Below are 12,571 nucleotides of genomic sequence, written 5' to 3'. Positions count from 1 at the left end.
GATGGGCCATCAACATCTCAGGCTAGCAGGGAGAGTGGACGGGGGAGGGCACAGGTGACGCCACAGGTCACAAACAGGAGTGCAGGTGCAAGGCGAGGTAGGGAACAACACCCAGCCCATCCTGGGACCAAGACCCTGGATGCCATTGCCAGAGTGGAAGCCTCCTATGAGCGGTCACAGGCACAGGCTGATCGGGCACACAAAGACTCGCTACACACCTGCCAGCTGTTGCCGTCCGTGGAGACACCATTGGGACAAATTGCTGACCTCATGGGGCAGCAAACAGCTCTTTGGAGGGAGTGGTTATCCCGCGCCACACCACCTCCCCCTCCCCCAATTGGCCAGCGGGACAGGGTACCAACACCAGCTCCCTCTCCCCCAAGTGGCCAGCGGGACAGGGCACCAACTCCACCGCCACCATCACCTGAGGCCACTGACAGGGAGGTGGTCCCAGAACAACCTTCCCCCACAGCTGGCACCGCGCCGGCTCCAAGACGGAGGGGCCGTCCGAGGCTGGATCCAGCTGAGAGCAGTGGCAATGCACCATCCACCCGCTCAAAGAGCGGCTGCCACTGACTTCACCCTTCCTTGAGCCTGGCATTCACTCTGCGAACTATCTTGCCCCACAATGCAAGCATTGGCACACGTCTGTTGGACTAGGTGTACATCACAGTATGTGGTGTCCCCACTGTGTTTTCATCTGACATGACCTTCAACTCTTACTTCCCCCCAACACCTATTTGTAAATATGCACAAACAGTAATCCACACCCTGTAAATAAACACCACGTAAACACTCAATGCTGTGTGACCTCCATGTTTCAATCACAGGTTTGTCTTAGTACTTGTCATTACCAGGTGCAGGTATCAATGTTCTTGAGAATCATGCCTCTGTGGGAGTGACCTAGGGATAATGAGAGAACAACAAGCACAGGTCAGGAAACTGAATCACACCCATCACACCACACCGTACAGCAACATCCTACAAACGACACTCATCACTAATTAAGCGGATCACAGGATACACATCAGGGAGCATTGGATGTACACCATCTCCCAAACCCATTTGCGAACAGAACATACCAGAACAGGCAGCATCCACACACCACATCCACACATCACCAGCAAACATACATCACGCTTTGAACACCAGCACAAGAGGTAGTTACTCACATTCAAGGAAAGTAGCGAGCAATGAGCTGACGCCTCTGGTCCACACCTTCTTGTTCCCCACTCTCCTCATCACTGGACATGGGTGGTATGGGAGGCTGAGCAACCTGTTGGTTTGCAGGGTCCATGATCAGTGCAATATTATTGCGTAAGGCCAGGTTGTAGAGCATGCAGCAGGCAATCACGATCTTGCATACTTTTCCTGGTGAGTTTTGTAGGGCCCCTTCGGTTCTATCCAAGCAGCGAAACCTAGACTTCAGCAGTCCACCACCCGACGTGTCCTCCCATGGGCCTCATTATAGCTCATTTCTCCTGAGGTAGTCGGATTCCGTAGGGGGCTCAGCAGCAACGGTCGGTTTGGGTACGCAGAGTCGCCTAGGTGGGAGGATGACAGACACATACATCATTACCAGGATTGGTGGGAACAGCATGGCACACATACAACACAGTAGTCATCACATCACACTCGCCTACAAGCCACGCACGTTCTTGATGCAAATTAGCCATCAGTTGGGGGACAATGCTGCTCCGCAGGATGCGGGAGTCATGTGCGGACCCAGGAAATCTTGCACACACATGGGAGATGATATTGTCAGCCAGGCACACCACTTGCACATTTATAGAATGGTAGTGCTTCCTATTGCGATAGACTGCTTCACATGCCTGGGGTGGAATCAGACCAATATGTGCTCTGCCGGACGTGGAAAATGGATGTAATCCTCCTTGTAACGCATCATGGCATCCAGCACATCCTGCAGTACCATGCTGAACATGGATTTGGACATCCCCCCTGCAATACCAACTGTGTACTGGAAAGTGCCTGTTGCGAAGAAGTGAAGTGCTGCCATCACCTTTGCTGTGGGTGTAATTGTTCCTGGATATGGCCTGCGTGGCTACAGATGAGGTGACAATTGGGCTACAAGGTCCTGCAATCTCCGTATGTCCAGCCGGAATTTGCGGATTACCTCCTCTTCAACCATGTCCCCCAGCACAGTGTATGGTCGATGCACATTTGGAGCCCTCCTGTGTGGGAGTAGATGGGAGCAGATCTCACTTGACCAACAATGCACAGCTGTGCCACACTATCACATCTTGACCAACACAATACAAATTATACATGTTGCGGACACTGATTGTATGTGTGACGTGACTGAAATGGAAGGCACTACAGCTGACTACACACACATTGTAAACCCACAAACAACATCCTGTGTGCAAACATGTCCAATGTTACGTGTACACATGTTGAAAGAACAGCCAACATAACATGACTGAGTGCCCAAGTGTGGACAAGCGTCCCCACAGACACACATGGACGTGCACACACAACACGAACATGGACCACACCCTCCTTGTCATCATGCACCCATGACCCGACCTACAATACTCTGCATCCTCACATAACAGGCATGGTGTAACGACCAGATTTTCAGACCAGATATCACCAGCTCACCAAGACACCACCAATCCAGCCGAAACGTAACCATCTCCCTCCCCAGAGCCTACTTACCACAGTACCTAGGTACCTTCCTGGGGTTGGGGAATTAGCAATATACAAGCTCATATCATCAAAAACACCACTAAATCTATAGGATTACTAGGAATACTCACTGATTACTAAGGAATTCCATGTCACATCCTATGATCTCACCTTACAGTCTCACGGCAATCTAGCCCACACTATGCTACTCTCTTCCTCATGGTGGAGAGCAGTTCTAATGCATCTACCATTGCACACCGACCACAATCGGTGCTCACGCAAGCCACAATCCGGTGGGTTTAAACATCGTGTCCTCCCGATGCTCTCACTTCCGTCACAATCTGGTGCGGATACACATTGACCACAATCAATGCTCTCACTAATGCCACTAATCCTGCGGGTATACACATTGACCACAATCAATGCTCTCACTGATGCCACTCTCTCTAGCGGCAATCTCTGTCCTATGAATACCTTCAGCGCTCTCTCTGTTGGGAAGTTTCTCTATATGTCTAATATCTACTGAGGGTGTCTCATACACAATATTATCCCTTATGTGGCGAATAGGAGATCCAATCCTCTCACACAAGAATGGCCAAATTGTAGCATTCAGAGATTATCTCCTGACCTGATCTACACACAATCTTCCATGCTCAATTATCTGCAGGGAAGGGAATGTCACATCCTTCTCCTGTCAGCATTTGGGTAAAAAGAAGGGTTAGCTCTGTCCTAGAAGATAACAACCAAATGTAATTACTATAAGCAAAGGTTATTCCCTGATTTAGGTGCTCCTTGCTCCCTTTATCAGTTACCACTTACCTGGACGGGAAACACATCCGTCCACATAACAGCATCTGGCTAGAAGAAAGGTTAGTCTTATCATGAAGAAATAACACCTGCACAGTTGTTCACTAAGAACTGGGGTCCCTTTAATACACAATAGCAAATTATAACATCACAATAACTAGTAATCTAGACATAGCCTGAAAAGTAAAGGGAAATAGACACATCTAATGAATGCACAGCTCTGCGGGGTCTCTTTATTAGAATGGCAAACAAGAAAGCTTTAATATCAGATTTCTAACACATTCACATATAGCTGAAAGAATATTGGAACTGCAGATAGCTGAAAAGGAAAATAATGGATTATAACAAGACTGCACCCCGCTAAAAGAAAAGGGATTAATCAGTGCAACAATACAGTGGGGAATATAGCCTAGGAAATAAAGGAAAGTGAATGATTAAGTGTAAAGCAAACTAGTTTAGAATACCTCACCCTATAAGAAAGGAATGTTTCTCTCTCTCTGGTGGAATCAGTCTCTCTCCCTCTGTCACCACGGCTTCACTCCACTGGCTCCAACTGAACTTCTAACTGCTCCAAGCTCTTCCATCTGCCTAGTAACCACTCCGTAGATCAGCTCTCCAATTCACAGTCCCAGCTGGCTAACTGACTTTGTTCACGTCAGCTTGCTTCTGTCTCCAAAGCATCTCACTCCAACTGCAAAGCAGCTTATTCTGACTGCATCTTCTCCAGACTGCATCTCATCCTGACCAGCTCCCTCTGATCACAACTCCTTCTGACAAGTAACTGCTTCTGACTGCAACTGCTTCTGACTGCAACTGCTTCTGACTTCTACCATTCCAAGATCCATCTGACCGCTCTGCCTCTCTGCACTTCGAGTGCTCTCTACTCATGGACATTTCCAACAGAAACTACCTCCCACCGAATTCTTGTGCCAGCTCCAAGGCTCTCCGCGCAACCGCAGTGGCAATCTGCATGTTACGTCTGGACCCAAGAGACAAACACATTCCTTCGATAAGAACCAGTCTCCACTGGCTTTTCTCTAGCGCACAACAGGCTTAACTATAAACATTACCTTTACCCTGCAAGCTCCTCAGTCAGCAGAGGCAGAAAGCAAAATGGAGTCTCTCTGGTTCTGGGCCTTGTAGGCCCGAAAAGGATGAAATAGACACATAGCTCTATCAAAGTACATAAGATAATTTAAGGTCAGAACTACAGGATCCACCCTCTACTATAGGTCTTCAGGCCTGAAAATGTTGAAAGGACACATAATTATGCCAAAGCCAATAGGCAATAGATGGATTAGAGTCAGAAATAAGGGATCATCATATAAAGCGGCTATCCTCTAGTTTATGCTTCTAGGTCTGAAACGAGGCCTGAAAAGGACCAAAACAAGCTAAGAATAGGGATCTAGGATGGTAGCAAGCTAAAGTCACCATCACTCAGAAATGAAACCAAAAACCCGGTCACGACATTCCACCCTTGACTTTAATTGCTAACGTCCATAAACAACAACAAACACATAAACAAACATCAACATAACCTGTCAACAAAATCAAAAACAAAAAGAATCCCTAAAATGAAATGACAACTAAGAAAATACCACCTAACACTTGATGTAGAGAATGTAAATCTGACAACCAATTGAAAAATAATCAAAGCACCCTTAATCTAAATGTTGAAATAAAACTAAGATTGATCTGATAACAACAGAAACTAACCAAAGCACCCTTGAACTAAATGTGCCTCAACTTCTAGTGATAACTCATGAAACTATTGATGTAGTGAAATATCTGTGAAATAAAAACAACAAAGGGCCTAAATGAGGCCTAACTACTTCGGTCAACTTAAGAAACTCTTTGAAAGGATTTGGTAAAATCTGACAAATAAACATAACAAAGTATCCTCAAAGTCTAGGCAACCATTACTAATAGATCTAGGGCATAACGTAACTAAAAGACACACCTCCCAGGATAACTTAAAGTCTAAGGTGACCACCCTTGGAACTAATCCCATTGTTCTAATTAAGAGTTCATGGATCAATGTGAAAGAGCAATAGTAGGGAAACAGGAACAACCCCATTTCTACAAAAAATAGCTGGTGTAGCACTATGCATATCAAACAAGAAAATCAAAGAAAGTTATCTAAATGTGGTGCATATATACTTTTACAAGATAAGCCAGACATAAATCTTCTGTCCAGAAATCCCTATAGCTAAAACAGCTAAATTATTTGGACTTGGAAAACAAAAAGTAATAGTAGACCACGCCAAAGGCAGTAGGCAGAGGTCATAATTCATTTAACTCAATAAACAGTTTGCACTTAATCCCTCAGTATCTATCTATGAAGCACATGTGTGCACCATCATTCAGAACACTGCTTTCCCTTCATTGGCAAAACTGTTTTACAGAAAACAGTAAAACTATAAAGTAGGTAAGAGATAGACAAGTGCAAAGTCAATAAAGATATATCAATGATAAAATAGCACAGTATGCTAAAAATCAAAACATCCTGATGGTATTTGATGTATGTCACAGGGTATTAGATTTCAAAAGCAGCTCAATAATTATATTGCACCCCATGACTCTCAAACATTAACACAAAAATTGGTGAACCAAAGGCTCAACCATCAAAAAGGCACTGCATCTTTTAATTTGCAACTGGAAATATAATGAAATAACAGGGCAGGAAAAAGAAAACTATCATTAGGGCCTTGTATCTGTTGACTGCAAGAATCAAAATAAAATAATCATCATATGAATAGAGTCCAAATGTCCATTGAACATTCACTGAAAGGCAAAATTATGGGAAAAATTGGGCACAAGATTGCAGGCCATACTGAAAAACATATTAATAAGGGAAAGTCTACATTGCAGACTACTTGTGTGATGAAATGCAAAACATAGTAAATATGAACACCATTAAATGATGGTTCATTTCAGGACTTCACTACATGAATGGGAAAAATGATCATTGTGAAACAAATCAAATATGTATCACCAAAAAGAGTCAGCAAATCTTGATATTCATATCATTGAATTTCTAATCAGAAAATGCTAATTTAACTGCCAAGGCAGCCAACTGTAGATTCTAATTTTGATGAGAAAGTTCAGTCTGTAGTCTAAAAAGGATTTTATTCTAAATGCAAGAAAAGTGTCTCTATATAAAAAAAAATTCTCCTCCATCTTCACTTTTAGGCAAGCAGTTCTCCTGTGTGAAAAAACACACCGCTCAGTAACACACTTTGTTTGAATCCATCTTCATCTGTATTTCTTTGCCAAGGAAGAATTTCATCCGATCTCGTCATCCATGGAACATCAGCACCCGTCCGCCATCAGCCGTCTGGTTTGGCTCCAGGCTTGGGAGGTTCCATTCTTCAAAAATAACAAGCTAAAATAACAAAATAAAAATAAAAAAGACAAAAAAACAAACAGGGTGGGGAGGGGAAAGGTATCACTCGCACCCCGACAGCAAATCCCAGCAACCTAAAACAAAAGACAAGTATCATCAATCTTGCAAAAGAAAAAACTTCAATTCAAAAAACAATTTTTTTTTATATGTCCCTCTAAGAACCCTGCGGTTTATAAAATCCTACTCTAAGTTTGGGAAAAGTTTTATAAAACTATTTGCATTATATTCTCTAAATTTGTTTGGGCAAAATCGATTTTTTTTTCTTACACAGCCAGAAGGGCTGGGCACCTAACTTCACTACTTTCTCACTCCTTGCTAGCATAACCCTCCCATCAGAGATATCCGCGTCCCAGGGCTGGCTCAGTTTCAACCATAACAAGCAGGAGACGGGCTGCTCTCTGCGATCTAAAATTGAGTCGCTGTCAATGCTGATCTCATTGCAGAAGCGAAGCTCCTGCCAATTATTCTGTTTACATTACTGAAAGGAAAACTATTCATCTGCAAGCATCCCATATCTCTAGTCAGGGAAGCTTTCTGGGCCGACTGTATTTATCCTACTCCAAGGGCCAAGCGTCTGCCAATTTTTCTATTTACATTACTGAGGGGAAAACTATTCGTCTGCAAGCATCCCGTATCTCTAGTCAGGGAAGCTCTCTGGGCTGACTGTGCGGAAGAGTGATTTGACCCCTCCTTCATATCAACATTTCTCAGCGGAAAGAATTGAATCATAGCCAATAATAACAAACTGAGGTGTCTCTGCTCTCATAAGCCACCCCTCCCTTACAAACAGCCGCGCAGAAGAGAGAAGGCTTTGTGGAATGCATGCTTATCTCTTCAAGGTCAAAACCTAGCTGTTCACAGCCTGTGAAGCTTCTAGTTCCCAAATAAAACCTCATACTGTCGTCTTTAGACAAGAAACAGACCTAACCTCTTTTGACCTTCACCCAAACCCTGTATTTCATGTTTAAACACTCCACAGTTATTTCTAACTAATTTAAGCAAGTTCTGAACTATCATTTGTCTACAGCCTTATGAAAAACAAACTTAACAGGCTAAGCACTCTAACATTATTAACAGCTAAAGGGCAACACATTTAGTAACAAACTAAATACTCTAATCATTGTTAGCAGCTGAAAGGCAAAATGTTTAGTAACATTGAAAATCACATAGCAGCAAAAGGAACAGCATTTTCACATTGGCGCAAGCATTTTATTTTTGTGATTAAAGGCACCAAATTTATTTCTGTTCAATTCTACTCTATGCAGACAGCTTTTCCTGTCTGAATGGGAACATTTTATCAAATTTTTCTCTCTCACGCTCTACTGTCTCATATCAGCGCAAAAATACAGAATCATTTACATTTGAATTTCAAACAAAGGGAGTAGCTTGCTTTAGGGGAATAATCAGTTATATTTTCTATATTTGCAAAATACACTACAGAGCATTTTTTTTAAAACCACACGGTTGCATTTTACTGTTTTGAAGCACATTCTACGTTGGGTCTGTTTTATTTTCACAACCGGGATCACTAATCTAAAACACTGGTTCGTTAATCTCTCTGCACGTTCCTTTCTCAGCTGAAAACTCTCTCCTAATGCCCATCTAAAACACCTGTGTAGTCTGCAGTCTTACCCGGCATCTTAAACATGCCAAAACTCTGAATCATACACTTTTAATGATGTTGTCAAAGGTATATTCACACATTTTTCACGATGTATATGAAGCAGCCTATTTAAAAAACACTGCTCCTGTTCAAGATGTTAACTCTCTGTCTGCCAACTGAATGACACTTTTCCTCATCAGTCTGTAAACTCATGGAAGTTTACCCCTCACGTTTCACATAACAACTGAACACTTTTTCTAAACTTTTTCTCTAATCACTTGAAAGAGATCCAGCTCTCTCCTGCCTAACGTAATGATAACATGCTATTTACAAGCCATCTTTTTTATACAACATTTCACATTTCACAGCACAAGCAAATGCAGCAAGCCATTTAATAGGCAATTTACAAGCCTTTTTCATGCACTTATTTAAAACTGCTGCATCACCAAGATGTAATTGGCTCCATCACGTACTGTTACCCTTCAAACCTGTCAGTTCAAACACCAAGATGAAAAACATTTCTCCTACAATGCATAAGTCAGATGCCATGATGTACTGCAATCTCCTTACACTCCATCTGTTCAAGCCCATAGGTCAGGGACCACACCTCACCATGCAATTCACAGACTTTTCAAAGATGTCATATTTAAAGGGTTTTAAGTCCATATACATGTCAGGGGCCACTCCCCCACATACAGGACGTAAACGGATTTGTGACGCCATATGTAACGACCGGATTTTCAGACCATATATCACCAGCTCACCAAGACACCACCAATCCAGCCGAAACGTAACCATCTCCCTCCCGAGCCTACTTACCACAGTACCTAGGTACCTTCCTGGGGATGGGGAATTAGCAATATACAAGCTCATATCATCAAAAACACCACTAAATCTAAAGGATTACTAGGAATACTCACTGATTACTAAGGAATTCCATGTCACATCCTATGATCTCACCTTATAGTCTCACGGCAATCTAGCCCAGACTATGCTACTCTCTTCCTCATGGTGGAGAGCAGTTCTAATGCATCTACCATTACACACCTACCACAATCGGTGCTCACGCAAGCCACAATCCGGTGGGTTTAAACATCGTCTCTTCTCGATGCTCTCACTTCCGTCACAATCTGGTGCGGATACACATTGACCACAATCAATGCGCTCACTAATGCCACTCTCTCTAGCGGCAATCTCTCACAAGCCGCAATCCAGCGGGTATACACATTGACCACAATCAATGCTCTCACTAATGCCACTCTCTCTAGGTTTAAAGTATTTTATTCAGTGCAACAGACATAGAAAAACAAAAACATACAGAAGGTATGAAGCATTAGTGTGGGGTGGACACGGCCCCTCCCACAGCATAACATCTGCAGAGGATAGGTCGACCACGGGCCAGCCCAAAGTGGCCTTGCTGGACACGCATTGTTGCAGTATAGCGTTACATTCCCTTCACAAACTCCCCCTAACCCCAACTCTCAACTCCCCAATTCCTCTGCCCCCCTCCCGCCCACCCGCCGTCCAGTGTACAATTCTTTCCAAGACAACCACCAAGGTCACCCTCAAGTGGAGGGGTGAATCTCTCAGGCACTCAAGGGTTCGGCACGGTTGGGTCCGTGAGCCTCAAGAGGCGAAGATATCTAGGACAGGTGAGTTCCCTAAATTCAGTGAGTAGTAGAGAGTGGAATGGTTGCCAAAGCTCATTAAATTGTTCTATATCCCCCGCCACCGTGAGTGATAGTTTTTCCATGCCCAATACATGCCACAATCTGTGTAGCCAGCCCGTGAGTGATGATATTGTGGTAGTGCGCCAATGTAGTAAAATGTTCTGAACGGCTGAACCCAATGCAATAGCTATCTGTCTGCCCCTGCGGGATAGGAGGGGATACATCAGCCCATTCGGGAGCCCCAACAGGGTGTATGCAGGGAAACGTGGCAGCCCAGTATCAAAGTGGGAGTCGATTTCGTCCAACACTTCCTTCCAATAGGGCTCTAGTAGCGGGCATTCCCACAGAATGTGTGTCAATGTGCCGCGGCCTCCACACCCTCTCCAGCGTGTGTTCTCCCTGCTACTGTCCATTTCATGAACCCGCTCCGGTGTGTAGTACCAATAGGTAGAGACCTTTGTCAGAGTGTCAGTAAGGCCCATGTGGTATGCTGAGTGTCGTGCCCTGTAGTATATCTGTTCCCATTCCTTGTGGCTCAACGTTCGACCCAGCTCCCGCTCCCAACGCTCTCTTCCCAGGTTATAGAGGTGTGAGGAAAGAGGCTACAGCAGCCGATAGAGATCTGTAATCAATTTGGAGTCCGATGTGCGCGTCAGAAGCCATTTCTCGTATGGTAGGAGTCGTCTGTCAGCCGACTCCCGCACCTGTGGATGTAGTGCCCAGTGGCGAGCCTGCATGTAGCGGAGTCTTTCTGATTCGGGGAACGAAAATTCCTGTCTAAACTGCGGGAAGGAAATAATTCCTTCAGGGCCATACATATGACACAGGGCTCGGTACCCGGCCGCTCGCCAATGGGTAAAAGCCCCCTTTTCTAACCCCGGAGTAAAGTCTGGGTTGTCTACCAGCGGTGTAAGTGGTGACGGGAACGTGGTGAGATTATAGGCGAGGTTGGTGGCGTCCAGACCCGCAGGGGTACCCTGGTGACAAAGGAGGCGTATAGATTCGCAGGTCGGTGAGCCCGGCGCAGAAATGGAATTTCTTGCAGGGGTCGGCCCGCCACAGCCTGATCCTGGAAGAGCCAGTGCTTATCCGACTCCCATCGGCTCCATTCCACCAGATAGCGTAATTGGGCTGCGTAGAAGTAGCTACGGAGATCCGGTATTCCTAGCCCTCCCGCCTCGGGGGCTAGCATGGAGAGAGCTCTGCGCATTCTAGGCTTCTTGCCGTGCCAGATAAAGCGCAAGAGATCTGCCTGCAGCTGAGGAATCCACCCAATCGGTTGTTGGAGTGGCAAGGCCCGGAACAAGTAAAGAACCTGGGGGAGGACTGTCATTTTGATGGCAGCTATCCTGCCCAGCCAGGAAAGAGTGCCGCGATTCCACCGACCAAGTTCCTCCCGAATCTTCTTGCCCAGTGCGGTGTAGTTAGCCGTTACCATGGCCGGTAGGGTAGGGGCCAGCTGGATCCCCAGGTAGGGCACCGAGTCCGACGACCAATGCATGGGGAATTGGCCTAGTAAATGCGCTCTGGTAGCCGGTGTAAGGGAGATATCCAGAGACACAGATTTCCCCATATTCATTTTAAAACCTGCGACTGCACCAAAGGAGTCCAGCTCCTCGATGAAAGCCGGCAGGGCCATCTTGGGCTCATCCAGCGACAGTATGACGTCGTCCGCATAGAGGCTAATGGTGTGTGTAAAGCCCCCAAACCGCACCCCTGTTGCCGCCGAGTTGTCACGCACCCGTTGGGCGAATGGTTCCATATAAAGGGCGAAGAGTAATGGTGAGAGCGGGCAGCCCTGCTTGGTACCTCTCTCGATGTTGAAACTCCCCGAACTGCAACCATTCACCCACACCACCGCAGTCGGAAATTTGTAGCAGTTAAGAACCATGGAACGAAATTTATCTCCCATGCCCGCCTTCACCAGGACCTGCTCGAGATAGGGCCAATACACTCGGTCAAACGCTTTCTCGGCGTCCACCACCAGCATCATTCTCTCTCCCGGAATTCGAGAGGCCTTCTCGAAGAGGTGAACGATCCTCTTGGTGTTGTCCACCCTCTGCCTCCCTGGGACAAATCCCGCCTGGTCCGGATCTATAAGGCCTGGTAGGTGGGGGGCTAATCGGGCCGCAAGGATCCCTGTGTACAATTTTAAATCCACATTCAGGAGGGATATCGGTCTGTAGGAGCCGCAGTGCTTCCGGTCCTTTCCGGGTTTGGGGATAACCATGAGTGAGGCCCGTAGGAGGTCAGGCGGAATAGCCCCTGGAGTGGCAAACGAATTAAAAAGGTGAGTGAGAATCGGGGCCAGTGTCGAGCAGAACGTCTTGTAAAAAAGCAATGTGTACCCGTCCGGACCCGGTGCCCTGCCATGCTCTAGCTTAGCGATGGCAGAAATTACTTCCTCCATTCGTATTTCCTTATCAAGATGCTCTG

This window comes from Lissotriton vulgaris, chromosome 8 (genome assembly GCF_964263255.1).
Source record: "Lissotriton vulgaris chromosome 8, aLisVul1.2, whole genome shotgun sequence".
In the NCBI taxonomy this organism is placed as follows: domain Eukaryota; kingdom Metazoa; phylum Chordata; class Amphibia; order Caudata; family Salamandridae; genus Lissotriton; species Lissotriton vulgaris.
Note: the sequence above shows the minus strand (reverse complement) of the source record.